Source organism: Ovis canadensis, chromosome 3 (genome assembly GCF_042477335.2).
Source record: "Ovis canadensis isolate MfBH-ARS-UI-01 breed Bighorn chromosome 3, ARS-UI_OviCan_v2, whole genome shotgun sequence".
NCBI lineage: Eukaryota > Metazoa > Chordata > Mammalia > Artiodactyla > Bovidae > Ovis > Ovis canadensis.
Genome location: NC_091247.1, coordinates 24882785 through 24906909, shown reverse-complemented (window position 1 = coordinate 24906909; position 24125 = coordinate 24882785). Strand labels below are relative to the sequence as shown.

The window sequence follows — 24125 nt, the reverse complement described above, 5'->3', positions numbered from 1 at the left end:
TAAGGCAAGAGCATCAAATCAAAGGGATTCACTAGTTTCAGTGCCTTCCTTTGGGCTTTAGTGCCTTTCTTTACTTCACTTAGCCTGAGTCATGACCTGTTTCTGGGTCATGGACATGAGAAATGAATGAGAGATGAGGATGGAAGGGGCCAAGTTCAGCCAAGGATGGAGCCAAGTTTTCACCGAGTGGTGGTTACTTTGTAAATTTCTTTCCCTGAAACCTCCCTGCTTCCGTCCTGTGGCCCCAAGTCCTACCTGGACCGCAATTAGCTTATACCTATGCTCCAAGAAGACTCTTGAGAGTCTCTTGGACTGCAAGGAGATCCAACCAGTCCATCCTAAAGGAAATCAGTCCTGAATATTCATTGGAAGGACTGATGCTGAAGCTAAACTCCAGTTCTTTGGCCACCTGATGTGAAGAAGAACTGACTCATTGGAAAAGACCCTGATGCTGGGGAAGATTGACGGTGGGAGGAGAAGGGGATGACAGAGGATGAGATTGTTGGATGTCATCACCGACGCGATAGACATGAGTTTGAGTAAGCTCCGGGCGTTGGTGATGGACAGGGAAGCCTGGCGTGCTGCGTGTGCTGTCCATGGGGTTGTAAAGAGTTGGACACGACTGAGCGACTGAACTGAACTGAATGTTCCAAGTAGGATTCACAGTTTAGAGTTCAGAGACCTGAACAAAAAGACTCACTGAGCAGTCACAAACGTGCCCTCACCTAAGAGTCAATAGAAAACCCCACAGCAGGCCTGGGGCAGTGCACCCCTTCCCTGGGCCAGGGGCCCCTCATTCTCAAAGGGGAGTGGGAGAGGGGAGCAGGTACTCAGGCGGCTTCCAGCCCTGGCATCCTGTGAACCTAATATTGGTAGCTGAGTGAGCTGTCGTCGGTAGACCGGGAGACACCAACTGACCCTCGTCATTCTGCTGGCAGCTCTGGTGCCTGAGAAGCCGCTGGGTCCAGCTACATCTAGAACTAGCTCTGAACCCTTGGGATTTTAATTAAAGGGCTTTGTGAGTCAGATGGCTCATGGTCAGGGAGACGCCAAGGGGGGTCCCGCCCTGTCATCTGCTCCCTGAGAAATGGGCCGCCTCTCCCAGTCCAGCCCAGGGACAGGGAACCAAGAGGCTTGCCGGGGGTCTTCCAGGAAAGACTTGTGGCAAAGCTTCTCCCCACAGCCCTGCTGACTTCAGGCCCCAGAGGAGTTGGGCAGCTGGTATGTGGCATGTCATCGCTTTTCTCTTGTGAGCATCTGGGCCATGCCAGCCCACTTCCCTTGCGCTTGCAGGGTTTCTTAACCAACGCCATTTCTGCTTCGGGTGGTTTGTGCTAAATGCATTCGCAGTCCCAAGTGGTACAAGGGATAAAAGGATTGTCTTTAAAAAAAAAAAAAAAAGTGGTTTGTGAATGTGTGGAAAGCAAGACCGCCTGCTGTGTGTTTTTAACAATCACCTCCCCAGAGAGGGTTCAAAAACCTCACCTTTCAAGATGCTTCAACTCCTATTAGAAAGTGACTTAAATAAGATTGCTTTTCTGACCACGGCTGGCTTCTGTGACTGTCAGGCTGGCGATTATTTGTCGAAGCCAAGTCCCCGGGGCTGGGCTGTCACACCGTTTCCTCCCATCTCCCTCCCAGAGGAGGTGAAATCCCTCTTGTCAGTTTCCTCTAGCTGGTGCCCCTGCGATGGAGGGTGTGCACACACAAGTGCGAGTCTGCTAGAGAGACTGCACTGTGGGTCCCAGCTAGACTCATTGCTTTTCCCACAGATAATTACTGAGTACCTACTGTATGCCAGGCACTGTGCTGGTGCAGAAACTGTCGTATCCTTGGGTTGTGGCCCTGTAGCACTTGTCACTCTGTTCTGTACCCACTGACCCTCCAGGGTTCCTCGAACTAGCCGGAGTTGCCTTTATTTTCCTCTTGGCTGCTGATGTGTTCAGGGAACTTCAACAGGCCACATGTTTAAGTATCTTTAGTTCAGGGCTTCTCAACTTTCGCACTACTGACATTTGGGGCAAAATAAGCCTTTGTTGTGGGAAATGTCCCGTGCATTGTAGGGTGTTTAGCAGTATCTCTGGCTTCTACTCTGGCCTCTATCTCGTGGCCTCTGGCCTGAGATGCCAGTAGCACTGCACACACTCCAGCTGTGACAACCAGAAATGCCTGCAGACATTGCCAAATACATCCTCACAACTTTGAAAATGAAGGTGAAAGTCTCTCAGTCGTGTCCGACTTTTTGCAGCCCCATGACTTCTCCAGGCCCTGGAATTCTCCAGGCCAGAATACTGGAGTGGGTAGCCTTTCCCTTCTTCAGGGGATCTTCCCAACCCAGGGATTGAACTCAGGTCTCCAACGTTGTAGGCAGATTCTTTACCAGCTGAGACACAAGGGAGGCCCAAGAATCCTGGAGTGGGTAGCCTTTCCTTTCTCCAGTGGATCTTCCCCACCCAGAAATCGAACTGAGGTCTCCTGCATTGGAGGCAGATTCTTTACCAACCAAGCTATCTTTACATTTACTCGATGCACTTAGGTCCACTGTCCTACCTTATACAGCCGTGTGTCAGGAAGGCAAGGATTCTTTGCTCCCAGTCTACAGTTAAACTTATTGAGGATCGAGAAGGAGAGAAACGTGCTCAGGTCAAACAGTGAATTGGGGGCACAGCTGTAGCTACAGTTTAAATCTCCCATCATCCTAACTCAGTGACTTCTGATGAATCCATTGAGTGGTGCCTGGTTAATAACTGACAGTCTGGGGAAAACATAAACAAACCTGACTAGGAGTGTTTGCCAATTTCCACAGTGTAAGTAGTCCCACATGGCCAGTTGCTAATTATAAGACCTCACTGAATGTGAAGTTGGGAAGACACAGGTATAACTGGCTCTGGTGGGCTGGTGCCGTGTGTGCTTCTGTCCACACGGTGGTCTTTCTGTCTTCCGAACCTTGTTCTTCTACGCTTTCTACCTTAAACACACATCCTTATGATTGTGAGGTATGACTGGGGGTACGATTAGGCTAGTCAGGGTTTCTGATCACCTCTGGATAACTATAGGATCGTTGGGAATTTTCTCCCTTTTCTTTTAGATGAACATCCAGTTTCACAATCTTTCCATCTAAGGAGTTACAGGAGCTCATCGGGAGGGTCTCCTGGACAGAATGAACTCTTAGGCAGGAATGAAGTGTTTTGCTCAGCATCAGACAAGTTGAATGGGAGGTACTTAGAAGTACAAGGTAGTGATGGCCTCTGGGCTGCAGGGTTCCATATACCATTCCAGAATATCTAGGTAGGATCTTGGCTGGAATTTTAGTTCAGGCGTGAGCTCAGCTTCTGTAAGCCTCTGTTTCCATGGCTGTGAACATTGCCTTATCACTGTGGTTGTAAACAACAGATGAATTGTCTTATGTCCCAGTCTCAGATGCCTACTCTCCCACTTGGTTGGTCAATGGATTGGCTGAAGACTATAATGCTGTTAAGCTTATTAAGATCAAGAGCCTGGTGGGCTACAGTGTATGGGATTGCAAAGAGTCAGACATGACTGAGCACTTAGTTGGTCTTGACTCTTTTTATCTTGGCCACGGTTCAATGCCATTTGCTCGTAGCCATCATCTCTGTGGTCCAGCATTTGACCTGCGGAGGGGACCTTGAAACTGTGGGAGGAATTCTCAACTGAGTTCTTATCCCACTCTTGGTACCACCTCAATATATAAATAAACTCAGGAGTGCTTTGGTGTCACTGGAGCGTGGGCAGCCTCAGGGGAGGGGCAGGAGTATGCGGTGGCATTTGAATTTGACCTTAGAAGTGGTAGGAAGTACTAGCAGAGTTTTAAACAGGGAACACACATCATCTGATATGCTTTAGAAAGCTCTTTCTGCAGAACATGAGTCTGAGTCCAGGCAGGATGAAACCAGTTGGGAGGCTGGCATAAGAGAACAGTCAAAAAGCCATGAAGCAAAAATGCTGACTGGTGCAGGCTGAAAGTGCTGTGAGAGTTCAGACAAAACAGAGGTCCATGTGGACTGGATATCAGAAAAGTGTCAGAGAAGACTTCTTGGAGGAGGTGAGACTGCTGCTGGCCTGGATGGATGGTAAAAAGGAGGGAGGTGTCTGGAGAGGTAAGTCTAGGCTGCAGAACAGGGCGGAAGAACACTGGGCTTAAAGTGAGAACTTATATAAAGGTGGTTCTCTTTCAAATATGGACCTGATCATGTAGAGATTTGAACACTAGTCTTAGGAATATGGGTTTCGTTAGAAATTAGTGGGTCTCAGACGGGCGATGCATTTTTCTGTAGTCAGTCTGATCTTATCCCAGGCATTTTTTATGTCCACGGTTCCCCCTTCTCTCTTCCCCAAGGCCAGGTGTAGGGTGTCTGGGACCCTGATGGGGAGGTGTGTGCATTTGCCCCCTATATCCCTGTGCTATTGAGAAAGGCAGAAGCCCTGTGCATCTTGAGAATGAATGCTGATTTAACGATTCCTAATTTGCCTCGCAACAGAGGGGAGTCCAGGAACTGGAGCAGCTGTGCTATTGTCTGTGGGTCCCCAGTATTTGTCTGCCTGGGCCAGGGTGACCGGCATCTTGTCATCAGCTCAGATAAGCCGGCTCCCAGCTGTCTCTGCAGGCCGTTCTCATCACTGTTGCCGCTGTTGGTGGGGACCCTCTCCTCTTCCTGAGCGTAATGGACGGCCCCTCATTTCTCCCGTCCCTGCTTTGTGAAGGTGTGTCTGGCTCTGTCTGGGAGGGTGGAGTCTGACTAGCCTTGTCATGTCCGAGAGAGAGGAGATTTGTACTTTCTATGAAGTTTTAGAAAACAGAGTTTGCTGGGAAATGACATGAGCAGAATGTCATTACCGCTGAGTCTCACATGAGGAAAACTGAGGCTTAGAGGGGTAAAGCAGCTCACCCAGGGTTGCACAGCAAGAGTCAGTGGGGTGAGAACTAGAACCTGTTGGATTTGGCCTGAGGTGTCTTCAGGAGGACCTCCGCTTTCACAGTGTTTTCAGCAGAGGCCTGGCTTGTCAGAAAACTGCTCTCTCCAAGGGCAGTATATAATATATATCCCAGGCTAAGCTCTTTTAGAAACACTCCACTGAAGGGCTGTCTTAGACCTTGAGAGCCCTAAGTTCCAAAGACCTCTCCATTCATGATGCAGATGGTGCTGAGTGATATGCTTGGGCTCTGAGAGAGATTAAGGGTCAGAGCAAAAACTGGAGCCCGGATCTCTCGCTTCTCAACCCCCTGTGCTTTGCCGCCCCCCACCTCCAACCCCACCCTACCTAGCCTCATGGCGTAAGCAGGGCCTCTGTAGAACACCCAACCCAAACCACTTCAAAGGGGCTGCTGGGAGTTCACAGGTGGTTTGTGGTCCTTGGGTGGTACTTGCCCTGTGAGACCCTTGTTGCTTTTGGGTACAGGAGTGTGGCCAGGCTTTGCACGAGGTGCTGGAGTGCAACAGGGTCGTTGGGAACTTGGACAACAAATGCTTCCAGCCAGACTGGCTCTCAGGCTGTGCTCAGTCCAATCTGGCCATGGTACCATTTCTTAGTTACCTCCAGGCAGCACTGACTTTGAACTTCCATAACAGTCATTGACTCTGATAGCCCAGGTCAGTTTTTGCTCCACTTATCTAGGGGGTAGTTGTATTTGCTGAATTTGAGGGCTTCCCTTGTGGCTCAGATGGTCAAGAATCTGCCTGCAATGCGGGAGACCTGGGTTCGATTCCTGGGTTGGGAAGATCCCCTGGAGAAGGAAATGGCAACCCACTCCAGTATCCTTGCATGGGAAATCCCGTGGACAGAGGAGCCTGGTGGGCTGCAGCCTGTGGGGTCACAAGAAGTTGAACATGACTGGGCACACATGCACTGCACTGGCCACCTTTTCTTTTTTTCTTTTTGGACTGGCCACTTTTTATGTTGGATCACCCAGATGCCTAAAAGAGAGAGATCATTCCCATTGAACAGACAGGGCAGCCAGGTGTCCAGGTGTCCAAAAATTATAGCTCATGACTGTTGGGCACGAGACCCCAGGCTCTTTCCACAGCTCCATCCTCCCACTAGCACAAAAACATCTGATAGACAAGCTCACCACTTGGCCACACAGAAAGCATGGGCAGGTGTAGCCCCCTCCACAACCTGAAGCCAGCCTCTTTCCACTGTGTCTCTGCTGCCTCCTTCTCCCTCTCTAGCCTCCCTAGGCCATTCACTGCCCCCAGGGAGGCTGGATTTTACAAACTCGGCCATCAGTGTTTGTCATTTGTGCAGGACTTTGAGCTCATTGTGATAGCTTGTGAGAATCAGGAAGACGTGGGCCCCTCCTCTCAAGGCACTTTCCATCAGTGGCAGAGAGAGCGTATGAACATAAATAGCTGTGGTGCTTTTGAGGCTCATTTGATCTTCAGAGTAGCCCGGAGAGGCTTGCTTGTGTATGTGGCTGTAAGGCTGCGTTGAGCGGACTTTGCATCTGAAGATCAGAGAGAGGCAGTGAGGGACCAAAGGTCATGGAGCCCAAGCAAGACCCAAGTTCAGGGTACACCAAGGTTTCCTGGCTCCACCACGAAGCATTCAAGGTGTCTAGGCTTGCACCACCACTGATGGCCATGCATGCAAACCTGTTAAGTTGTGCCCTCGTCCTTCCAGAAAGGGACGTTCCTGGAGTTGTAGCCTTGGGAAGGGAGGCAGGAACATGAAGGAGCCCCAGAGATCTGCGATTTGACTGTGCTGGTTCTCAGGCTTGTCAGGGAAAGGAGGCTGATCTCATTGGATTTCTAAGGTGTCTCCCAGTCTCTGACCCCAGGGGATGACCTGATGGAACCAACCTCGTGATTGTCACACATGAGGCAGTCATGTGATGTGCACCCGATGTCCAGCATCGAGTGAAGAGGAGTGATGGTTGTATCACCTTTGTCCCCCGTTACTCTCTGACAGTCTAGGATGGCCTGAGCCCAGGCTCTGTCACTGTCTACGGGCTCTTTCCTGCTCCAGTCTGGGCTCCTTGCCCTTAGACCCTAGCTCAAGGGGTCACATGCTGAGATAGAAGAATCAGGAGTCAGTCAGGAGAACTGTGTTCTGGTCTTGGTTTTGCCACCTACTTGCTGGGTGCTGTTAACTAAGTCTCTTCCCTCCCTGAGGTTTCAGGCATCCCCTAAATGGCACAACCAATAATATTAATAATAGTAATAGCAGTAACTTGATAGCAGTAGTGGGTTGAATTGTGGGTTAGTCTCTCAGTCATGTCCAACTCTGTGCAACCCTGTGGACTGTGGCCTGCCAGGCTCCTCTGTTCGTCAGATTTTACAGCCAAGAATAATGGAGTGGGTTGCCATTTCCTGCACCAGGGTATCTTCCCCACCCAGGAATTGAACCCACATCTTGGCGTCTCCTGCTTTGGCAGGCAGGGAACCCCGGCCACGGGGGAACCCCAGAGAGTTGAATAAGGTCAGTGGGCCACAAAAGATAAGTCCATGCTCTAAACCCCAATGGCATATGAATGTGACCTAACTTGGGAAAAAAAAAACGGTCTTCCTCTTAATCAAAAATCATCACTGGCAGACACTTCTATGCAAAACAGAGGCTGGCTGTGTGTATTATTGCAGGGCCCTGCGGCCTGTGTCTTCACCAGTCCCTCCAGGGGTCTCTCGGCTCCCCAGCACCACTGAGCTTTCCTGAGCTGTCAGAGAATCACTGGACCAGAGGTACTGGAATGCCCCTGATTAAATAACTGCAGGAAACGGCTCTTAAGAGAATGAACTAATAGTGCCTGTTGCTCTCTTGTTAGCGTTTCACTTGTATTGATGTGTGAGATTGATTTAAGACTGATTTCCTGGTTTCAAAAGAACATCAGATTCTTTTTTCCTCTTGATCAGAGATTCTTAAGAAGGCAGAAAAGAAACAAAAAGCTTAAGAAACAAAAAACAAGCTTTAAGTGCTGCCTCCCTCCTCCCCAGGCTCATAGAGTCAGAGGAGAGATCCCTGGACAGGTGGGTATAACCCCACACCCTCCAGGTGCTGGGGGATCAGTGCCTGCTGGCAATGGAGACAGGGTGCCTGTCCCAGCCAAGCACCCCCTTCCGAGGAAGCAGGGCTTTGGGTCCTGTCGGTGGGTGGCGGTTTCTCCAGCAGGACGCAGCAGCTTCTGGTGGCACTGTGCTTCCTGCCCTGTTGTCTTGGGCCGCCAGAGATGAGAGAGACGCCAAGCCCTCAGGTCTGGGGGACTGGCTGGTTATCAGAACACCTGCCCGGTGAGGTTCTGGATGTGAGGGCACCAGGCGCCCAGCAGTGCTTTCAAAATCTATTGCTGAACAAGTCACACCCTCGCTTCCCAAATCATAGGGTATCCGCTTTATCATCAGCTTGCCTGTTTTATACGTAAGGCCCATGAGGCCAACAAGTGTAGAAGACTTTCTGGTGAGCAAAGGGAGAATGGATTGTTGCAAAGGAGTGTTTGGGTAAATTAGAAAGCAGGAGATCATGCAGTAGCATTCTCCACTGAATCAGTGAGGCTTAAAAGAACCCACCCCCGGAACTGTGGTTATAGCCGGGTGACAAAAACGTCTTTGTGTGCCTGGGGCAGGATTGGTTAATGCCTGTTGTCCCAGCGGCACTATTATTATTTTAATTTTTTCCTGTGATTCTGATTCATTGATCTCTGTTGCAGTCCCTCAGTTTATTTCTTATTTATGCTTTTGGCTGCACCATGCAGCACGTGGGATCTTCGTTCCCTGACCAAGGATCGAACTCACGCCCCCTGCGTTAGAAGAGTGGGGTCTTAACTGCTGGACCACCAGGGAAGTTCCCCAGCAGCATTATTAATAGGCCCTTTTCACTCTGGCAAGAACCCAGGTTTGGATCATAAGCTGCTTGACTACCTTAATCGTAACCACATAGGTGGATACATAGCATGGATACATAAGTGGGTACATAGTATGGATAAAGTATTGATAATATGTCTAAGTTTAAAGACCTCTACCTTTGTGCTTTAACAGTTCAAAAGTTGGTTGTGGGTTAGCACCATCAGTCATGGGCGGAGCCTGTCACCATTTCATGACACACGTAGCTTAGAGGTAAGACCGTGGACCAAAATGTCAGACAACAGTTCAGATCCTTGTTCCAAACCAACTGGCTACTTGACCTTTAGGATATGATTTAGCTCATCTCAACTATAAATTAAGAACAATCATACAGCCTTCTTAGAATTGATGTTATTACCGTGTAACCTATATACAGCATCTAGTTCGTTTCTGATAAATGACAGGTGTCAATAAATGGTGGCTGCCATGACGATGACGATGACGTCATGACTGTTGCTATTTTGGCTCTAGTCTCCCCGTCTGTGAAATGATGAGGGGTGTTCTCTGTCCTGCCCTGCTCCCTGGTTCTTTCTGAGTCTGAGTTCACCCAGCACCCTTGGAACCCAGGCTCCCTGGTAGTATGTGCACACACTGCTCTGGGTGGGAACTTTCGGCAGAGTCTCGCTCACCAGCTGCCCAGTGGCTCCCTCCCTCTGTGACATGGGCACCGAGTTCTCAAGAACGCCATCCCTTCCATCCACCCTGATGATTCTCCCATCTTGGGTCCTGCCTCAGACCCTCCGCAGCCCACCTCACTCCCTCTTCCCACGAGTGGTGCTGCGTCCATACTGAAGCCAGGAAGTCCTTCACTGGTGCTGGGGGTGGGGGCAGGGCTGCCGCCCAGGAAGGGCTGGGGACCAGAATCCTGGTCCTGCCTGCCCAGCACCTTTCAATCACCATTTCCCACGCTGGAGAGTTTCCCCCTCTCCTCCACCTTCGGCATGAAGGTGGTGTCTGCTTCTAGTGCGCCTCCTTTGTTCCCTGTTTCTTTCCACTAAGTGACTGTTCTGTGTGTCTCTCCCTTTCTTCCCTTTTTCTTTTTTTCTAAAAATGTGACTGCTTGGAGATGGAGTACGTGCATGCTAAGTCACTTCATTAGTGTTGGACTCTTTGAGACCCTATGGACTGTAGCCCACCAGACTCCTCTGTCCATGAGATTCTCCAGGCAAGAATACTGGAGTGGGCTGCCATGCCCTTCTCCAGGGGATCTTCCCGACTCAGGGGTCGAACCCACATCTCTTAAGTCTCCTGTATTGGCAGACAGGTTCTTTCCCACTAGCGCCACATGGGGAGATGGAATATTAACAACACAGTAGTTAAGCGCAGGAGTGGAGCCAGACTGCAGGAATTCAGATCTTGTCTCTACCACTCAGAAGCCAAGTCCCTTGGACAAGTCCTCAGTTTCCTCATCTGTAAAAGCAGCCAGAAGAACACCTGTCTGTCCAGCGTGTCAGGGAGTCACCAGGCCTCCCGTGTTCAGTGGCGCCTGATGCGCAGGAACCTGATGAGCAGGAGTCATCTTTGTTATCTACACGCTTACCTATTTGTCATTCTTCACACCCACCGGGGCTCCTGCTGCTGCGGGAGAGAGCGTTCTGAGGTTCCCTGACTCAGGGTGTAGGCCCTGCCGCTGCTTAACTTGTGGCTGGAACAAGTAGGCTTCTGCCCTGCTCTGGATTCTGAGTCGCCTTGGCTTGGAGGGCAGGCAGGTGGTCTTCCAGGCTCTCCAGTTCCCTCACTGTCTGTAGGTATCACCTTCTCTCTGTCCAGTGATTCCACTTTCAGAACCATTCAACAATGGCAGACACACAGACATCCTAAGCTATTTCTCAGCCCCTCCCCTGAACGGGGGAGGTAGGGTGCCGGGGGGAACAGGAGGCAGGGAAAAGGTCCCAGGTCACTAGACTGGAGAAGGTGAGGAGATGCCCGTTCTCGTTTCGGTTCTGTCATGTGAACCTGGAGAAGTCATTTTATGTCTCTGGGTTTTAGCGTCCCCATTTTTAACATGGGCTAACACCATGCTTTGTCCCTCTCTTAACACATTATTGATCCGGGAGTTTTTTGCAGAAACTGACGCCTGTGACCAGTGATTTGTAATGTAAGTGAATTTCGGAACACTCCGGTCAATAACGTTTGGATAACAAAAGATGTATTAATACGTCTCTGGTCAAAAAGCTGTTAAAATGACTAAAGAAGACAAGATATTGACAAGAGAGGCTTCCCTGGCGGCTCAGGTGATAAAGAAGCTGCCTGCAATGCAGGAGACACGGGTTTGATCCCTGGGTCAGGAAGATCCCCTGGAGGAGGGCATGGCAACCCACTCCAGTGTTCTTGCCTCGAGAATCCCATGGATAGAGGAGCCTGGTGGGCCTCAGAGGCAGAAGTTGTCAGTGTCTTTCTTCACTTGACTCTGTGCTCCCTGACGGATCTCTGGCCTGTGGGTGACTCAGACAGGAAACCACCAGCCATCGCTTCAAAAAGCTTGGACTCCTCTCAAAGATACACTTGCTTTCTATTGCTCTGTGTTTATTTGGATGGTGGGGGAGTAGTTTACAGAATCAAGGCCGGAACCCTGGAGCAGGCTTCTCCTTGGGAGGGTCTCCGTGATGGAATGGACAAGATGGAAGGAGATGGGACCCTGTGAGGGCTGGGTGAGGATCCAAGCTAGCTAAATGCTGGTCTGTGGGCCAGAGCCAGTGATGACATAGATCTCTCCAGAAGCTTGGCCCCTACTCCAGGTTGGGCTGTACTTTTTTTTTTTTTTTTTTTTAGCTTCTCTAGATGCACAACGGGTTTGGGGAACCACTGGAGTGGGTTGGACTGGTATCTAGGACTTTCCTTTGGGGGGCCTCTGGCAGGCCTTCCCTGCCTGCCCTCTAGAACCCATTCAGATCCTGTAAAGTATTATTAGTATTGATATTACAGAGTGATCAGGTTATTAGTTTCGCTTTCTGTGTGTGGTTGTTCAGCTTACAAGGTGACTGACAGCCTCAGTGGTGCCCATTGGGAGTTGGGGGACTTTAGTTGTGTCTGTAATTAAGTAAAGTGAACAAAATGGTAGGAAAAGATTCTGGAAGTACTTAGAGTCATGGTCTGGAGGAGACCCAGCATTCTGCTGGCCTTGACTCTCTTAGTATTGTGATAGAAGAAAGTGGGATTCTTGCCGGACCCCACTGGGGGAGATCAAGGCCTAATCAAACATATGAAAATGGTTCTAATTTTGAGAGCATTTGAGCAGGACAGTGTGGGGACGGGATCACACCCCCGACACTGATCACCTCGAAAGTTCCCAGGTCCTTTTGTGGCACATCTGGCCTCAGCCACAACCAAGAGGTGAGAGAGGTGGTCTCCCCGGATTCTTCTTTAGAAAGCCACCTTCTCCAGGCCTATAGTCAGGTGCCCCGGGACACAGCACCCGTGGCGGGCACCCTTCTCCTTGGCCTGTGCTCTGCTGGGAATTCACAGGCACGACCCCAAACGTGGAGGAAACTAACTTCTCACCCCGGCCCATCCCCGATCCCCCTACTCCCCACCCCGCTACCACCATGACCTGGTTTCCCAAAACGCAGGGCTCAGAAATCCTTTTTTAATCAGGCAGGAGTTGCTGTGTTTTCTCTATCATTTCCTCCCCTTCCCCCACCACTTCCTGTTTTTTCTTCCCCTTTCTCCACCCCCACCATCTCTCCAGCCTGTCCCTTGTTGTCTAAGACCAGGAACAGAGGCCGGCCGTTAATAATCATGATTTCCTGACGGGCCCTCCGGCTGCTCGGGGCCAGGGCCAGCCCAGCGTCTCTGGGACACGTGAGCCTTGGTTGGCAACACACAGGAAGCCAGGGCCCTTCGAGCCTCTTGTCTGCATGAGAATCTAACGAGAATAACCCTTCATGTCCTGACAGCATTAACAGCTGCCAGAGAACTTTTGCCTGCCTTCAGGCTAACACACTGGAAAATAAGACAGCTCCTAGTGTTTTTTGGCCTAATAACTGTAGTCCAGTTTAGATGAACAAAACACGGATTTCGGAGTCAGAGATGGGTCCGTGCCTAATTCTGCACCAAATTTTCCTTATGACTCTGCAGGGCATTCTAGTTCTCTCCAACTCAGCTCTAGGTCTAACCTTTTGGGGAAATGGAGCTCATGGTACCTTTAAGGAAAGTTTTTGAGGATAAATTAGGAAACTATATCTATAAGAGTCACATGATGTGAATGCTTTCTTCATAAATGTGGGATCCCTTCTTTGGTTTTGATGTTTTGCATAGAGGAGTGGCTGTTCAAATGTACAGTGTTCAGAAAAATCACATAATGAAACAACAAGGTCCTACTGTGTACCAGAGACATTACTTTGCTGACAGAAGTCCGTCTGGTCAAAGCTATGGTTTTTCCAGTAGTCATGTATGGATATGAAAGTTGGACTAAAAAGAAAGCTGAGCACCGAAGAACTGAGGCTTTTGAACTGTGGTGTTGGAGAAGACTCTTGAGAGTCCCTTAGACTGCAGGGAGATCCAACCGGTCCATCCTGAAGGAAGTCAGTCCTGAATATTCATTGGAAGGACTGATGTTGAAGCTGAAACTCCAATACTTTGGCCACCTGATGAGGAGAGCTGACTCATTGGAAAAGACCCTGATGCTGGGAAAGATTGATGGCAGGAGGAGAAGGGGATGACAGAGGATGAGATTGTTGGATGGCATCACCGACTCGATGGACATGAGTTTGAGCAAGCTCCGGGAGTTGGTGATGGACAGGGAGGCCTGGTGTGCTGCAGTTCTTGGGGTCACAAAGAGTCAGACATGACTGAGCAACTGAACTGAAGTGAACTGTGTAGCACAGGGATCTATGTTCAATATCCAGTAATAAACCATAAAGGATACACTCACATATATGTATATATGTGTAACTGAATCGGCTTCTCTGGTAGCTCAGTTGGTAAAGAATCTACCTACAATGCAGGAGATGTGGGTTTGATCCCTGGGTCAGGAAAATCTCCTAGAGGAGGAAATGGCACCCATTCCAGTATTCTTGTCTGGGAAATCCCATGGACAGAGGAACCTGGCAGGCCACAGTCCATGGGGTCGCAAGAGTTGAACATAACTGAGTGACTAAACCACCACCATAACTGAATAACTTTGCTGTGAACCGGAAACCAGCACAATATTGTAAATCAATTACAGTTTAATTTAAAAAAAAAAAAGGAAAAATCACGTAATGGATGATATTCATGGGAGGAGAGTCCATGTGTATTTCTGTTTTCCTGAAATGCGTAGTGACAGATAGGCAAAAAGAGACAGACAGAGACAGATCAGCAGGCCTAGGGGCTGGGTATACAGACGACTCTCATTAAAAAAACAAGTCCACCCACCACTGTGCTCATGGGTCCGTCTCTTCCGTAACAGTATTTTTCTAATGGGAAACGTGGAGAACCGTCCCAACCACATGCCTGAGGTGGACTGTTTTACTCATTCCGCTCCCAGGGGGTAATACTACAAAAAACTACAAAAACAGCATTCTGGAAAAAGTGCCACCTCTCTTTTGGAAAATCTGTTTTAAAAAAGAAAAAGAAAAACAGAGAGTTCCATTCAGGGTCAATGACCACTTGTTTGAGAAGTCAGATGGGTCATGTGGCTGCTTTTTAAAAATTTGTTTTAAAATTCCAGAGGCCAAAGAGTCAGAGACATGTTCTGATCTGGAGTCTTCTCCAAGTGGCAAGAAAAGAGTGAGGCTCTTTTCTTCTCTGAGCCTCAGTTTCCCCAACTACATGTGACAAGGTTGTTGCGTTTCTTCCATCCCTGGTAATTGGTGATTCTGGGGCTCTCTCCACTCTGCGTGAATGAATGTGTTATGGCCAGAGTAAAAGGGGAATGGCCTCTCCTTGTAACATGACTTGTGTTCCCTTTCTGCAGATTATCACTCACCAGGGACAGAGAAACCACAGGACTCTCAGGGGCCACAGCTCTGATCTGGGGAGCCAGACTTGTCTTGGCCAAACACCTGCTCATCTGGTTCGTTCCGTCAGCCTGGATTGGTGACTCCGAGTCACGGGAGAGATCTCCAGGTAAGAAACAATTGTCTTTGCTTTTAGCCGACAGCATGGTGATGACCAGCATTTTAAGTGCAGAGAATCTGTGATACTCGGGCTTCCGGAATACCCAGAAATCTCAAGGATGGTCCTTCTGCCAGATTTCTCATCTCTGATTGGAAGTCATGCTTCCTTACACCACATACATGAACAAGGAGAAAAAAGAAAGAAAACAAGGATATAATGAAGAACTGATGTGTATTTCAAAGTAGCTGTCATTCTGAAGTGGTGAACTGTCCCCAGGTTCTATAACTGCATTTTGAGTGGGAGCATTTGCTACATGAGTCTTCTGAGTGTTTAGGCAAGAAAGAGAGGAGCTTGAAACATGGAGAGGTAGCAGCTCGGAGCTGTTGTTGTAGGTTTCTCTGTCTCTACAGAATCCATCTGAGGGTTTCTTTCTGCCCATCCTGGCCATCCAGATTAAGACCAGCAAGGAGAGAAGTAGCTGACCTGGCATGAATTTAAGTCTCATGCCAGAGGCCTGGCTGGTGTCTCTCTTGGTATAACATTTCGGGAGGTAAAACCAGCTGAATTTCGAGGTAAATTTGGCACTGCTGTGCACCACTACAGAGTACTGGTCCCCTTGACTCTTCCCTCATCGCCAGCATGGTGGTTTCTTTCTCTCCCACCACCTCCCAGACAGTTTTGGATACTTTTCTTCTTACCTGGAAGGGGAGAGGGTCACTACTTGAAAGCCTTCTTTGAACATGGGCCTGACACCAGCTGACATTCTTCCCGGGTGACTTAAGATCTGTTGGGACTGTGGGGTATCAGTGCGTCTCTTTTAAGCTGGCTCAGGGCACCCACACATCCAAGGTCAGCAGTCACGAAGGAGGTGACAATACGCTGTGATGATCACACGCCCGTGGTTGCCGCTGTTACCTTCTGCTGTCTTCTCCTAAATCTCCTCTTTTTCACTTACATATTTTGATTTTTCCCTGAAAAGCAAAATCAGAAGCATTTCATAAAGCTTGATAGTACAGAAGGTAAGGCCAGCTGATTTCTCAGGTATTTTCCAGTTCTGAAGTCCTGGGGCGATTTTGTCCCAGACTTGTTCCTTATACCAGATTCTCATTCTTAAGGGAATTGATTTGTCTTGTGCTCCTTGCCTTTCTTCCTCTTATGATTTCTTTCCCCCGAGGGGTCCCTGAATTGTAGCATAATTCAGGGAAAGGAGAAGAGCTTTTGAAATTAGACAGACTTGATTTCACATCTCAGTTCTGCTATTTATTGGTTGAGTGATTTTTGCTTAGGTCATCGTAAATTCCTGAGCTTGTTTCTCCACCGTAAGACGGGGACAGTCCCTGCTGTGTTGAAGGCTTGTACTTAGGCTCCAAGGAGACGATAATGCATTGGTGTGGGTTCTTGCTGATGGTAAACCCCCAAAAATGTCACCTTCTTTCCCTGGTCAACCTTATTCAGAGGTATTTCAGTACAGCTTTGAGCCCCCATTGGGCTCCCTTTCCTGTGGCCAAAACCCTAGGGACAGGTTAGGCTACACACACAAGTAAAGAAGAGAACTGTTAACAGCTCTCGATTTCCGCGTTCCTCTTCAGTAGCAGCCTTCCCTCTCCTAGCTTTGACTGACCACCTTCTGCGGTTCAACCATTTGAAGGTTTGCTCTGTTACATCTCACCACCCTCCCAGCCTCTTGAGTACATCCTTCGCCCCATTGGATAGTAGCTGAAAACTAACTCACTACCAGCGCTTTCCCACTTCAGACCAGCGTACTTCCAAGATCCAGACGAATGTCCTTACAGCTGGGATCAGCTGATTTGGGTGAGATTTCCTGGCCCCTCAGTGAAACAGTTAGGTTTGAAGCACGTGTTTGTCCAGGCCCACAGCATTGTTTTTTTTTTCCTCAACTGTTAGCTCTTATGGGGCATTCATTTATCCAGCCATCCATGCATTCCACAAATATGAAAGGGGCATGTCTACACAGCAGGGGCATTCTTGGGGTTAGGGATCTGTACAAAACAAAGCTAAATTCCTGTTCCCTTTGAGCTTGCATTCTGATGGGATCAAGGGCATGTCAGTAAATAAACAAGCATATATTATCCCAGGCAGTATTAAGTGTTATGGGAAAAATAAAGCAAAAAATAATGACCATCAAGCCAATTCAGAGTGATAGCAGTGCCTGTATGCCTGCAGCCCCCAGCCTCCTGTTTTCGACAGGATACCAGGGAAGCCCCCCTGACTAGGTGTCACTGGAGCAGGATCCGAACAAAGTTGGGGACAGAGGCTTGAAGGAAAGTGGGAACAAAGGCTGTGAAGTGGGGATGTGCTTGGGCTACAAGGAACTGCAAGTGGCCAATAGGATTGGAACAGAAGGAACGAGGGACAGAGGAAGGAGGTGAGGACAGGAGGCGTGGGCAGGCAGTGCGGACCTTGTGAGCCGCTGTGAAGACGGGCTTTTATGTGCTGGTTGACTTTTCCAGAGCCTCCTCTACCCTTCCTCCCTCTTCCCCAGAATATCTCAAGGGCCTCATCCCTGAAACATCCTGCAATAGAAATGAAGATGGATATTCTTGCCCAACAGAGTACTTACCATTCATTCCCAAACCTGCATTGGGCACTTGATAGTGAGACTCTGGAGATAAATGAGACTTGGCCCCGTTCTAGGAGCCTGTGGCCAGGCACTCGTTCAAGGCTGCTTGCAGAATATGCATGGATAAATCAGTCCAAGTGAGCAGTTGTCCAAATGTGGTTACTTTGGAAGCAATTTGCCAGAGTGGGAATTTTCTGCTGGTACCTCCCGCAAGTCGCTGGTACCAATTTTCTTGGAATTCATTCACCTAGACTGTTGCCAAGCCTGGCCTTTTGGGTTGAGGGAGGACCAATCCATTCAGCAAACCTGTGAGTGCCTATTCTGTGTTGGTACCAGTGCTAGACACCTGGGGAAAAGATGCTGAGATCCAGTCCCTGCCCTCGGGTGGTTTATGGTTTTCCTGAGAAGCCTGCTAGTAATTATACAGCACACCACTTATCAGATGAGAGTGGGTGTGAGGGAGCCAAGAGATGGAGCATTTGAGGTAGTGAGCTCCCCGTTCCTGGGAGAATGTAAGCAGAATGAGGGGCATAGCTGAGGAAGCTTCTTAGGGACACACTATCTCCACTGTGTCCTGGAAGTGAGAGGAGTAGTCTGCCAGGTGAATAGCTGGGAGAGCGAGAAACTTCAGGGAAAGGTTGGGCATTTCCAGGCAGAAGAGAGGCGTATACAAGGGCTGCCTCTTGGAGGACCTGTGGCTGTGAAGGTGAGGTGAGTCTGAGCGAGAAAGACTCATTCAGAGACAGAAGGTGGGAGGACTAACCAGGGGCCTTGTATGTCAGGCCGAGAGGGTTGGGTGAATCCTGAGGACAGCTCAGAGCTGGTAACAGAACCTTAAGTGAAGACGGATGGACCTGATGAGGAAGTTTTACAAAGCAAAGGGTCAACTTTTATTTGACTCCCTGTTCTGTAAAGTGCTGATTTTACGTCTGTTCCTTGTAATAGTATATGATCATACCTCAGCTGTAAAACAAATTCATACAGATCAACTGAGTGAGATGCTTGTGAGGGTGCCCAGCCTTTCCACCATGAGGTCCTTGGGGATGGTGAGTGCTGATGGCTCTGCACCTGCGTCTTGGTGCACAGATTCCTGGGAAATGGCTAGAACACGAGTCTTGTCTCTGATGGGAGAGAGTGGCTGGCAACAGGCCATGCTGTTCTAGTGGAAATAACGGAATTGAGAGCTCGATCTGTTTTTTCTAGTCAGTAAGCAAGTAGTGATACCCATTTCTGAACCCTCGCTCTCTGTTGAGCACTAAAATAAGAGTGTTCTCTTTAGAATCATTGTTGTCATTGTTGTTCAATCGCTCAGTTCTGTCCGACTCTTTCCGATCCCATGGACTACAGCACGCCAGCCTTCCCTGTCCTTCATCGATTCCCGGAGCTTGCTCAAACTCATGTTTATTGAATCAGTGGTGCCATCCAACCATCTCATCCTCTATCGACTCCTTCTCCTGCCTCCAGTCTTGCCCAGCAGGTGAATGGAATTTTACACATGCATTAAACAGACAATACCTGAACCCTTACGATGCACCATGCTAGGCCTGGGAGCACGCAGACAAATCAAGACCGGTCAGCCTCCTAGGTAATTCATAGCTCGTGACAAAGACAGAGGAACCCGCGGTAACAGGAGCAGATGGTGGGCAAGAGCCTCAGCATAGACAAAGTGATGTGGGTGCAGAGAGGGAGCCTGCCCTCTGCTCAGGCAAGTCAGGGAATTCTTCCAAGAGGGGCCATGTGAGCTAGGTTTTGAAGGATGAGTAGGAGTTGGGGGCTGGGAGAAAGTACAAAGCAGCACTCTTATAAATAAGGGTGAACACTCAGTCCTCTGTGATGACGCTGGGGAGGAAGTAACACAGATAATGCCTCAGCTCTGCTTTGCAAAAAAGCATTAGTGGCTACCTCCTCATCCTCCCACCTCATTCCCGACAGAAACTAAAAATAATCATTGACTACTTTGAGTTCATCCCTTCTCTGACTGCATGGAGATTGTTAGTGATCAGAATTGGATAAAGGGGACCAAGAAAAGAAGTAGAAAGTAGGAGACCGGAGATTTTTGAAACTATCTGTCCTATGTTTCTCTTAGAAAAAAAAAATAGACATAGATGTTATGTACATGCGTGTTCTCCTGTGTAGGTGGGTCTGATATATATGAAAGTGCATGTATATACGTGTATGTGTATGCATGCATAGTCCCTCAGTTGTGTCCAACTCCCTGCAGCCCCATGAACTGTATCCTGCCAAGCTCCTCTGTCCAAGGAATTTTGCAGCAAGAACACGGGAGTGGGTTGCCATTTCCTACACCAGGGGATCTTCCCAGCCCAGGGTTCAGACCTGCATCTCTTGGGTCCTACACTGGCAGGCAGAGTCTTTACCACCAGGCCACCTGGGAAGCCAACATACAAATATGCGCACATTCATATTACATAGAATTTGTTTTAACCGAACACACAGCCTGGTGCCCATGACCTTCAGGCATGCTTGCTGTCTGGAGATGGATGCGGGTGAGAATTGACCTTGCTGACGTGCACACATCCCCGATGTACCAAGGTCACTGAGGGTCATGGTGTTGTACGTTCAAAAGCACAGCAGGAGGGAGCCTGGATACTGGCCACAGCAGAGGAGCCTGCAGCTCAGGAAGCATCTCGCCCAAGGCCCACAACTATCAGCTGGTCAGGATTCAGGCCCTCTTCTGACTGCCTCTCCTGCAGCCCCTTGCTGTGTGTCACCCTGTCTATGAACAGGGGAAAGTGTGCACGTGCGCTCAGTCATGTCCGACTCTTTGTGACGCCATGGACTGTTGCCCACCAGGCCCCTCTGTCTGTGGGATTTCCCAGGCAAGAAATACTGGAGGGGGTTGGCATTTCCTGGATCTTCGAAACCCAGGGATCAAACCCACGTCTCCTGCATCTCCTGCATTGGCAGGCGAGTTCTTTACCACTGCGCCACCGGGGAAGCCTATAAATAGGGCTTCAGACTGCAGCAGAAACTCATCGTGGAGTCAGGGATACGTGTGCCCGGAAATCCTCTGTAGATCCCTCTGGTGCTGGCAACACACTATACCTTGCTGTGCAGGGGGAGGAAGAAGGAAGGAGGGAAGGAAGGGAGGGAGGGAGGGAGGGAGGAGGAGGGATAGGATGAAGGAAGACATCAGGGTGAACTTGGGTTCTAGTCCAGGCCTGGCATGGACACACCTTTGATCCTGGACACCCCTGCCCTCCTCCATCATCACTAGGAGGGTATTGGGCTTGATTGTCCAACTCCTGTTTCTGAACTTGTCCCCAAGCAGGGTCCTTGAATTCCCCGGTAGTCCCATAGGACCCCTGTGTAGGACTCGAATTCGCATCATCACCACCAGAAAGCTTCAGAAGGTGAGAAACGAGAGTCCCCACTTCCTCTTGGAGGGCCTCCCCCAGCCCTGGAACCAGAACAGCCGAGCCAGTATGGAGTACACAGAGGGCTCAGCTGCACCCCGTCATCCCAGCCTTCTGCCAGGAGCCTCAGTGTAGCTGCTCCCATGCTCTGTACCCCGTGCCAGCCCCCCATCCTCCTTGCAGCTCAGTCTTCCAGCCCGGAGAAGTTCAAGTTGCTGGGCTTGGCCCTGACGGTAAGCTTCCTTTCTTCCCCAGGGACTTGTAAGCTGCCAGCCCAGAAGTGCCAGGAGGGAGTCTGCAACTGACCTGGAAAGCAGGAAGGAAGCCAGGGGCAGGAGCAGGCTGCAAACTGGTGGACAGAGGGGTCCTGCAGAGTCGTCCATGTGGGCACAGCTTTGGCCATCAGCGCCCTGCGGGTTCCCCTTCCTGCCAGGCCGCTCTCTCTGCCCTGACCCTGCTGCTAGCCAGGGTTCTGGGGCAATTTGTTGTTCAGTCGCTCAGTCGTATCCAACTCTTTTCGACCCCATGGATTGCAGCACGCACGCTTTCTTGTGCTTCACGATTTCCTGGAATTTGCTCAAACTCATGTCCGTTGAGTCAATGATGCCATCCAACCATCTCATCCTCTGTCGTCCCCTTCTCCTCCTGCCCTCAATCTTTCCCAGCATCAGGGTCCTTTCCAGGGAATTGGCTCTTCACATCAGGTGGCCGGCTCTTCGCATCAGGTGGCCAAAATATTGGAGCTTCAGCTTCAGCATCCGTCCTTCCAAATGGATATTCAGGGTTGATTTCCCTTAGGACTGACTGGTTTGATCTCCTGGCTAAAACCTCACTTCAATATTCAATTCCGTTTCTGGGATGAGCTGTGGGTTCAATAATTTAATGGCTGTTTATTAGGCATCTCCTGCGTGCAGAACTTGTCCTGTGAAAAAGTGAAAATGAAAGTCACTCAGTCATGTCCGACTCTTTGTGATCCCATGGATTCTATAGCCTGCCAGGCTCCTCTGTCCATGGAATTCTCCAGGCAAGAATACTGGAGTGGTTTGTCATTCCCTTCTCCAAGGGATCGTCCCCACCCAGGAATTTAACTGTGGTCTCTTGCATTGCAGGCAGATTCTTGCAATGTCTGAGCCACCAGGGGAAATCCACTCCCCTCCACCCCCCAGCAGAACTTTTCCTAGATGATGGCGTTTCAAAGCTAAGTCAGCAACACAATAAACACAGTGAGACGTCATGAGTGTGCGACACGTCCTTCTGTCCAATGGAACAAGGGAAGCCTCCTAGGAGACCAGAGGCTAGAGAGTTCCTTGAACCAAGTGGCTTCTCAGAGGAGCTGGGAGTCTGGAGAGGAGGGAGTAGCAAGGAGGAGATGAAGGCGGGAGCCTGGGCTGGGGGAGTGGAAAGTAGGCGGAGAGAAGGATGGAGGAGCTGACTAAGGATGAATATAGGGAAGGGGCTACCGTGCTGAGTGGGAGGAACAGCTTAGAGGGTGGATTTCTTGTGGGTAGTTTTCTGGTGTGGCTATGGGTGGAAGCTCTGCTTTAAGCCCTTTCAGTGTGAAATACCTGCTCGCCAAGTGGAAATTCTATCCACTATGCTCAGCTCCGATGTCAGGCGAGGAAGAGGGCTCAGGATGCCCCAATGAAGGGCCCCCCAGCTCTGGGCAGAGCAAGCACAAGCCCCTCTGTGTGCGGCTGGAGAGCCCGGGCTGGGCCTCCTCCTTGAACGGCCTGACAAAGACTTGCTTGTTTTCCCCTGACATCAGACCTCACCCTCAGGATTTCTCTGTTCTTCTGGGGCAAGATCTCACACAGTGATAATAGAGTAAAGGGAAGGGAGTGAAGAATGTCTCAGGCGTCACCATGCCAACCGGCTCCCCAGGCAGTGGGTAGGAAGGGGGCGCCAGCCGTGTGCACCCTGGGCATCTTTTGGGTCACACCTTGGCAAGGATGGCCCTGAGCTGCTAACAGCCTAGTTGGAGATGAACAGGAGCTGCTGGTGTTGGTTCTGAGAGATGCTAGTGGCCTGGTCAGTGACAGACAAAATATTAGTGAGTCATGTTGACTAATTGCTGCATACAGTGGGTTGCTTGTTTTCTGTTGGTGTGTGTGTGCGTTTTATCTTAAGTAAGTGCTGCATTTAAACACCTGGTTTTCTCTTTGTTATTTTAACGAAGATTTATTGAGAGAGCTCTGCCTTGGAAATTTCATAAAAGTTGTCTTTAGAGGGTTCTGTGAGATCACTCGATCTTGCTTCTGTCTGACCCCTTTTTCAGATGAGTAAACTGAGGCCAGGAGAATGGGAGGCATTGTGGAAAGTGGCAGCAGTAAAGATTGCATAGCCTTCTTGTCCCAGGCTCCAAGATGCAGACCCTGTGTGACAAGCCCTCAGCCTAAGACCTGGTCCGAGGTGAGGGATTCCTGAATGCCATCCCTGCTTACTTCTTGTGCTGTGATTTGTGCCAGGCGGCGGGTGGTGGGGGCAGGAAGGGGGCTGTCAATAAATAAACTTACCCTTAAAACAAAGTGAATATGAAACTAGTACAAGGGGAACCCCTGGTTTCATTTATCTTAAGACAGTCAATCCTAAAACAACCATTTACTTGTGATGTACAGGATGAAAGGGAGATTTGACACTGGAACTTCACATCTTTAATCCAGTGCATGCATGCACGCGTGCTCTCACTTCAGCTGTGTCCAACTCTGTGCGACCCCATGGACTGTAGCCCTCCAGGCGCCTCCATCCGTGGGATTCCCCAGACAAGAATACTAGAGTGGCTTGCCATGCCCTCCTCCAGGGGATCTTCTCGACCTAGGGATTGAAGCTGTGTCTCTCATGTCTTCTACATCGGGAGATGGGTTCTTTACCACCTGGGTCAGATTCACGGCCAAGGCCACAGGCTAGTAAGTGAAAGGGGAGCCAGTGTCTCCACGGTCTCTTCAGTGTGTTTCCCACATTCCGCCCTCCACTCCACCAAATGACCTGGGATTACTTTGTTGAGCTGGGTTCTCAGCTGCTAGGAACTGCAGAGCAGCCCCTGACCTGGTGCTTGAGTTAACAATTTGCTGTCTTCAAGTGGAATTTAGGAATAGCCTAAACAATACTTGATCTGTCTGTGAGAGCTGGCAACCCTGGAGCATATGCAGGGCACAGCTTTTAAATTTAGTCATTTGTGGCCACAGACACCAGCCTGGGAACTCTGGCTGCAGGGTCAAGTTTAAACCAGGATAGCGCATGGTTGAGTCATCAACAGCAGGGCTGGGCTTAAACAGAAATCTGGAG

The 24125-nt window shown here is 49.7% G+C and overlaps 1 protein-coding gene across 13 annotated transcripts in view; it reads left to right on the top strand.

The window, feature by feature from the left end:
* The window catches only part of CYRIA (CYFIP related Rac1 interactor A), a 102817-nt gene that overhangs the window by 28623 nt on the left and 50069 nt on the right, over positions 1 to 24125 (top strand). For 8 of the 13 annotated variants that reach the window (XM_069580226.1, XM_069580231.1, XM_069580229.1 and 5 more), the window contains exon 2: positions 14746 to 14897. The gene's annotated coding sequence lies outside the window, so the exon portion shown is untranslated. Of the gene's footprint in view, positions 1 to 3781; positions 4119 to 14745; positions 14898 to 24125 lie in introns of those variants that run through there. The other 5 variants (XM_069580230.1, XM_069580225.1, XM_069580228.1 and 2 more) reach the window with 4 other exon arrangements.